Raw genomic sequence first — 8,685 nt, forward strand, 5'->3', positions numbered from 1 at the left:
GGTGAATTGGGTCCCTCTATCTGAAATGATTCTGCTAGGCACACCATGTAACTTTACTATATTTTCCACATAAAGCTTGGCTAGCTTTTCTCCACCGTAATTGGTCCGTACGGGTATGAAATGAGCCGCTTTAGTGAGTCGGTCCACTATTACCCATATGAAGTCATGTCCTTTCTGTGTTCTGGGCAAACCTACCACAAAGTCCATTCTTATCTCATCTCATTTCCAAACCGGGATGGGTAGGGGTTGCAACAATTCTGCTGGCTTCTGGTGTTCGGCCTTGATCCTTTGGCACGTATCACAACGGGTGACAAATCGTGCAATATCCGCCTTCATTCCTTTCCACCAATATTTTTGTTTTAAATCCATATACATCTTGGTGGATCCTGGGTAGATGGAGTAGGCCGAGTTATGGGCTTCATCCATAATTATCTGTCGGAAGTCTCCTTCCTGGGGCACACAAATCCTATTTTTATACCATAAAGTTCCCTCATTATCCACTCTAAAATTAGGTGCCTTATTTTCTCCAGTCTGCGTTCGGATTTTCCTCAAGCCTTTGTCTGAACTTTGTGCTTTCCTAATTTTATCTTCCAGAGTAGGTCAAACGCTCATCTTGCGAATGGAACCTCGGGGAACAATGTTCTCTGATACCAATTGTTGGCACCGAACTAGCGACACACGAGCCCACCGGGCCGCGACTCACGCGTGCCCGCACATGCCCCAGGCTGTTGGGTCGCCACACACGCACCCGAACGCACAGCAGCGGCTCTTATGTCTGTTGGGCCGACACTCCCCCAAAAAACTAGCCCAAGAGGTGAGTGACTCCCCCACTTTTAAGTTGGTTCAACTCTCCCCCTACAATCAATATGGGACTAATCCCAACACGGCAGCAGGTGGTCGTAACCAATGGCGGAAGCAGCGGCGGCGGCGGCTGGTCGGCCACCAGCAGCAGCAGGTCCTCCGCTGCTCACCAGCAGCTCGCCGAGTTCTCGCCTCCTTGTGACCCTCGCGAGCGCTCTAACGGAGAGCCTGAGGAAGACGGGGAAGAGCGTGTTCCCGAGGAGGACGTGCGGCATGACGAGGAGGAGCATGCCCGGGAAGGACTTGAAGGACACCATCCCCTCGTTCGTTGGAACAAAGCCGCAGTTGGCGAACGTCGAGACGACGGTGAAGATGGAGAAGGTGCTCGGGTTGATCTTCTTGCCGATGAGCACCTCCCTCGCGCCGGCGACGGCGCAAAGGTAGACTAGTATGAGCGTGTAGCCGGCGAGGTGCACCACCACGTGGTAGCCCAACACGATGAACATTAGCAACCTGGCAATGGATGTGAGGTCACGTTGGTTCTTGAACCCTGTCTCCATTTGATCTAGTGTGACGGCAGCTGGTGGAGCTCCCATGGGAGTACTGATCAGCTCTAAGCTAGTCGCCGGTGGCCCATTGATGACCTCGTGATCATGAGATTGTTCTCACTTCTTGAGCTTGGTGTAGGTGAAGTGGAGGCCAAGCATGCTCGTGAAAACCTCGCCGCCGAGGAGCATCAGTAGGGTCATGAGAAGGAGCTGGGAGTTGGAGAAGGATTCCATCTCGACGGCGACCATGCTCGACACTGTCGTCGCAGACACAGACGTGAAGATCAGGTCCAGGCCCGAGGGCGTTGGGACTGCGCTGGTTTTCATGGGCAGGGCTTTTAGCATCAAGAAACCGAAGAGGGAGACGAAGAGGAAGTAGGAGAGTTGGATCCAGAATGGGTGCACATGAAAGAGCAAAAGGTAGTAAAACCTTTGAATCCTACTACTACTGGGGACGTGCAAAAGACCCATAGTTTCTGTGGATTGTGGCGTTTTCACTTTGTTGTGAAGCAATCAGAATAGGGCTAGCTATTTATATATATATATATATATATATATATATATATATATACACACACACACGAGAGCGAGAGAGAGAGAGCGGAAATCCAATTCCATTCGCTAGCCACGACACGCCCAAGAAACACGTGTGTTTCCTTGGCCTCCAGAGTGCTGCTTTCCCGTTCATCATTCTCTCTGTGCCATTCCATTCTCTCATTCTCTTTGCGCCATTCCATTTCTCTATCAACTCTTTTATTCCCTTTTTCTAATTAAGAACTCTCTTATTCTTTTTACAGAACCAGCAGTGAGAAAGCAGCTCCTGCACCGAGCCAGCGACGCCGAGCTTCGTGCACAAGAGCTGCGTATGTCTACAATCCTTTGTTCCAATACTTTTTAATCACATTTTGTTTCAACGTTTTTCTTTACAAATGTTTGGTTATAAAATTTACTTTATGTTGCATGTAAGTCCGTGTTGTAAAATTTCAGGACGGGTTACCACGAAATGCTCCATGGATGATTAAAGAGAATGACACGAACTGATCCATGAATTCGTTTCAAAAAAAAAGCGAATGAAATGGAATGGTAAAAACAAAGTGATGATTCATGAATAACTAAAGGGAACGAAGGGAAGTCAGCACAGGTAAAGAGAAAATCGCGCACGTGCAGTAGCCCTCCGAGGTGCAAATCGATCGATTGCTGGCGTCCGTCCTACCACGTGCAGAGAGAGAGAGAGGTGTGTGTGGTGGTCTTTTGGCAGCTTGGCTGCTGCTTGTGGATCGATGTGCCGAGAACTTACTCGAACAGTGGCGAAGCCAGGAATGGAAGGCAGGGGGGCTGGTGACTCTTCTTCTTTCTTTCTCCCTCCCTTCCTTCATCAATAGTCTCCAAAATTTTAGGAGGAGGCTGTGGGGGGCTCCATGGAATTTTGGGCAGTAGGGGGCTGGAGCCCCCTCAGCCCCCCTTAGATCCGCCCCTGTACTCGAATGCTTATCATTAATTGTTTTAATTATCATTGCTTACTTCTGAACTAGTGTGCAACTCGTTGAGCTCAATTCAATCATGCAAGTGCACTATGGCCTCTACAATGCATATGTCCCAAAACAAAATAGTAGAATTACATATATTTTCTGGGCACAAGAATGAAATCTAGTGCTCAAGCTTTACGTCCATGTCTCCACGTCACCGGTATCAAGTAGCAGCTACCTAAAAAAGAAGCAATAAATGACACAAATTCATTCAGTGCCATGTCTCTAACAAGGTTACCATTGACTGAAAACTTAGGCCAGTCTCAGTGCTAAGGTCATTAGGGTGTCATGGGCATTAAAGACAGTGACACATCAGCAGAATTGCTGATTTGGCAAGAAAATTAAGAGGAGAGAGACAACACCCAGGTCATCACCACGACCCGCACGTGGCTCGTTTGCCGAGCAAATGACACGGGCGTGACACCCCCACTGAGCCCGGTCGTCATTCATCCGGGATCGCAAACTCCCCACTCTGCTGCCGGGCGACAACCCAAACCTAGCCCGCTCGCTCGCTCCCGCGCTGGCTCCCGCGCTGCCGCGCTCGCTCCTAGCTCCCACGCTCCTTCCCCGGACCTCCACGGTTGCTGGTTCTCCGGCCAGCGCCAAGGCGACAGCCCGAGCGTGGTGCTCCGGTTAGGGGCAAGGCGCCGGCCAGCCCTGGTGCAGGGGGCAGCGGCGCGATGGGGGCCAGGTCTGCTCTGGCCGGGGGCGCGGCGGCCGCCGACCGTGGAGCGGGCAGGGGCGCGGCAGTGGCTGGCCCGGCTGCCCCTGGCGGTGCCTGAGTTTCATGAGGTGAAACTTCTCTCTCATCGCACGAAACTCTCCCTCATCTCTTGTCATAATGACACCGCCGGGTCAGCAAAATTCATGATATGGTATTTTAATGCTCATGAAAGTTTGATTACTCAAAGTAAGATATGTATAATATCGATATTTTATATCTTATCTGACACATCCTAAACTGAATTCGAATATAAGAAAAACTAATTATTTGTATGAGTATTCATAGATGTCCATCCGCATCTGATCCGTTTACACTGCTATGCTTAAGCCATAGGGAGAATTGTCATCTTGTTACACAATATAAGTGACACCTAAATTTTTTTCTAACGAAATATATTTTCTTTGAAAATAATACACACCTATGTTTCTAGCGTTAAATAAAATTGGGTTCACTATTTTTCGATCTTTCTTAAATAATATTGTAAAATTAACCTGTTTAGATTTTTTTTAGTGGGTTGCCAGTTTAATCGTGCCGATTTGCCTTTATCCGTATCATGAGTTGGTAGCATTAGGAGTAGACTCGATGGCTGGCACCACCAAGTGAAAATATTACTAAAATTTTTTTGGTAATCACTAAATGTTTAAATTGCACTGGGTGGAGAGGGATCAAATAAAGGTAAGGTAAATAACAAAAGCTAATATATTTTACTGTCCACCTCAGTTAGCGAACACTCCAAACCACTACTCTGCCCCACAGATTACACACTATATTAATCCAATTCGTGGTCCTTCATAGAGCATATATGGACGTATCGTAGAAACTTTATTCAATTGGATGTCGAGAAACTTTATTCAGTTGGATGTCGGAGCATTGATGGCCAATATGTAGTGACACACTTTTTTCTGTTTCACTTTATATCTTTCACGCGAACTTCACATACAAATTGTCTGTTGCCAGAAAAACTTTCCAAGTCATTAGCTTTATGTGCACATGAGTTTCTACTATAGTAAAATATCGTGACATTATTTATAAATTTGTATACTTTATCTCGCCAAGTACAAAGTGGAATGTTGATCTAGTAAAGTTTTAGACAGTTTTGGAACAAATGGATTCCATAAAAATTCTGCAGGAATATTGTATGCATATGATTTTTTCTAAAAAAATGAATTATTATAAAGATAATGCCTCCATCCTTATAAGAGAGTCATTGTATGGTCAAATTTTGTAAGCCCCATATTTAATATGTGCATGTGCATGGCACCAGATATGGCTAATAAATACGGGTAACAAGATCACTTCAGACTTTTACTAATTCGTCTATGATTTTCTAGAGTGTCATTTTTTAAGGGATGGAGGAGTAATTCCACGTTTCAACATCAGAACATGAGATTTTTTTGAGAGGAAGTTTTATTGAGTTCAAGATTGTCACATCAAGTTGATACAAGTATTGAAATACACTTCCTGTTTCTGCATAGCCAAGATATGTTTCTGCATAGCCAAGATACACACGGACTTTACAGCATGTTCACATATACCTCAAACTAGTACAGGACATGAGGCTTGAACTTGTTTCCCGGCCCTTTTTTTAAAAGGCCGTCAGGAGGGCCAGCTAGAACAAGCAAGATATCGTTGTCAGCATTCGCTTGATTCTGTAACGATAAAGGACAACATAACCACAAGCTAGAAAGGGTGGCAGAAGTGAAAGGATTACCTGCAGATTAGCAACCAATGTAGGCCCAACCAGTGTGTGACACACTGAGCACTGCCGTTTGTTGGAGTTCAAGATCTCATCACTAGATTTATCAGTCAGTGGGCTGTGCATTTGAGGTGCACTCCGGCCTTGTCAAACCACTGAAATGTTGTTTAGTGTTTTATTGTCTGTCAATCCAATAAGAGATAAAATAAACTATTGGAAAGAAGAAACTCGTTGTGGCATAATTATGTATTATAGTAGTGCTCAACTTGATTTTTGTGCTAATCAGATAGCTCTTAGCAAAGATAATTCATCTGAACCCCAACACAGGTCAATAATGTTACATACCCGATACCCGTTTGCAGTTGTACTGGCATCCTTTGTTTAAAGAAAAAATTACAGCGGTTTCGAACGTTTTGTTTTCTTAGCTTTGATTTTGCTGGTTAAATAAAACAAATTCATTTGTATTTCTGAGTGAACTCTGCATTCTACTACAACCTCTAGTATTGTCAATGTATTACAACGACGCTAAGAAAATGTTTGAAAAAAGCTAAACATTATCGAACATAATCAATCCCTGGGCACAGATTATGAAACGGAACGGCGAGTTGAGAACCCGACTCCATGTACCATCATAGTATTCCCAGAATCAATAGAAAATTGCGTACAGAACCCATTCCAGTCGAATAACACAACCACAGGCACCAACTAGATATCGTCCAATCTACACAACCATGCAGATTTTTTTTTTGTAGTGTTGTATCAGGAGGGTATTCAACGTGCTCCTTAAACAAGGGAAGCAAGCGCAGCATGACTAACATAAAATCCGCATAATCAAATCTTAAATACTCCTCAGCTGTAAGTTCAAAAAAAAAGCAAGCAAGGGCTGTCAGACATCTTTTTGATGTCGATCACCTAGTAGACCACAACGGTGCAACCCCTCTTTTCCAAATTGAAAGTGAAAACATTTCAAGCTTGACAAAGTTTATACAATAAAGTACTAACATTCATGATACCAAATAAGTATTGTTAGATTTTTTTATTAAATATACTTTCATTATATATGTATTTATTTGGTGCTATAAATTTTTATAATCTTTTCTATAATTTTGATCAAACATAAAAAAAGTTTGACTCTCACTACTAAAAAAATTTAGCGGCAAGTAAAAACATAATTTTACGAACGGTGCAATACCTGCCTCTGCTTCTCGCAGCTAAAAATTGATTTGTAGGAACCGGTAACGTGCGCGTTCCTACGAATGCATTTGTAGGGCCGGGTGAGGGGCTCACCTACCCTACAAATCGATTTTGTAGGGGCACGTGACTACATGACCCCCTACAAATTAATTTCCAGATAATGAAAAAGTTAGAAAAAGCTTGGAAACAGCAAAATTAAAAAAAATATCCTAGCTAACCGGCCACCACCACAAGCCCCTCTATTACCAAGTTACAATTTTTTTATGAAATATGCACACACTTGCGAAAAAACGGGGTTTGAACCACTTACCTCAAACCCTCGCGCGTACTCTTCTCTCCATTACACTACACAGTCACTTGTGACTCTATGAGATATGCTAATCTTTTATATTAACACTGAAATCGAATTGTAGGGGCGGCGACACCATCACCGTTCCTAAAAATATTTTCTAATTTTATTCCAAAAATCATTTAAATAAATATGCATGCCAAATCAAAAAATTCTACATTATGGTTATCGTGAACTATAGTTATAGGAAAAAACTATGCCAAATATATTTCAGTGTACATAAAGATTAAGATTGTGGAAACTTGAAAATATAATAACTTGAGTTCTATGAGATAGTATATAGTCATAGCTATTTGTAGGGTACAACTAGTAAATGATCTTGTGACCCTAAATGAGTTTAAATTAATAATGTATAATTACATCTTACCACTAGAACTTTGATATGGAACTACTCTACATCCGAGGTTGTTTGAAAACAAATCAAAACTTATAGATTTTGAAACTAGAAAACTTATAATAATTTTTTGGACTATTAAGCAACCTCAAATGAAAAAGTTATCAATTATAAAATTTTAGATATCATCAAGCTCTACAATTTTGGTATAAAGTTTATCTTCATCCAAGATCATATGAAAAAATTATGATCTTTTTTATGTGAGACCATTTGCATAGATGTGTTATGCCATCACCCGCCCCTAAAAATGCATTTCTAGGGAATGAGTGATGATATTGTCATATGCTGCCCTGCAGAAAAAGAATATTGTCATATGCTGGAAATCACGAACACATCAATTCATATTTAAAAAGATGAACCTGGTCCTGAAGGTCATGAAAGATGAGATCACAAGAATACCTCCACTGATATCAATTTTCTAACATTAACACTTGAAAATATATTTTAGTGTATATGGAAAAATATTAACACTGAAATTGAATTGTACGAGCGGATGACATCGTCACTCGTCACTAAAAACATTTTTTAATTTTATTCCAAAAGTTCATTTAAATAAATATAGCATAACAAATCAATATTGAAATTTTTGCACTATGGTTGTGAACTATAGATATGAAAAAAAAACTACACCAAATATATTTTAGTGTATATGGAGGTTAAAATTGTGGAAACTTGAAAATATAATTACTTGAGTTCTATGAGACAGTATATAGTTATAGCTATATGTAGGACACAACTAGTAAATGATCTTGTGATCCTAAATGGTTTTAAATTAATAATGTATAATTAGACCTTACCACTACAACTTTGATATAGAACTACTCTACATTTAAGGTTGTTTAAAAACAAATCAAAACTTATAGATACTGAAGCCAGAAAGCTTATAATAATTTTTTGGACTATTAAATAACCTCAAATGAAAAAGTTATCAGCTATAAAATTTTAGATCTCATCAAACTCTACAATTTTGGTATAAAGTTTTTCTTCATCTGAGATCATACAAAAAAAATATGAATTTTTTTTACGTGAAACCATTTGCAGAAGCGGGTCATGCTATCATTCGCCCCTAAAAATGCATTTCTAGGAGAGCAGGTGATGGAATGTTGTCATATGCTGCCCTGCAAAAAGAGAATATTGTCATATGAACACATCAATTCATATTGGGTTTTTTTGAAGAAGAAGGTTGAAGAAGAAGCTGACGTGTGGGCCCCACACGTCAGTGAGTGTTGGGAGAGAAGCAACAGGGGTATTTTGGGCCATACAAAAATACGAGGGTCTGCAAGTGGGTCCAAGGGCATCAAAGACGTATAAAATGGCACGATTCAAAGAAACGAAAAATTGTAATGGCAGGTTTCAAAATAGGTGGATTGTAATGGCATATCTCAGAAGTTAGCAAATTGTAATGGCATGGATCAAAAAAAACCATTCATATTTAAAAGAGAACCTGGTTCTG

The 8,685-nt window shown here is 41.3% G+C and overlaps 1 pseudogene; it reads right to left on the reverse strand.

The window, feature by feature from the left end:
- Positions 1 to 803: 803 nt before the first annotated feature.
- On the reverse strand, positions 804 to 1,866 carry LOC120673757 (annotated as a pseudogene).
- Between the last annotated feature and the right edge of the window lie 6,819 nt (positions 1,867 to 8,685).

The sequence above is a fragment of the Panicum virgatum genome, chromosome 5N, assembly GCF_016808335.1.
Source record: "Panicum virgatum strain AP13 chromosome 5N, P.virgatum_v5, whole genome shotgun sequence".
In the NCBI taxonomy this organism is placed as follows: domain Eukaryota; kingdom Viridiplantae; phylum Streptophyta; class Magnoliopsida; order Poales; family Poaceae; genus Panicum; species Panicum virgatum.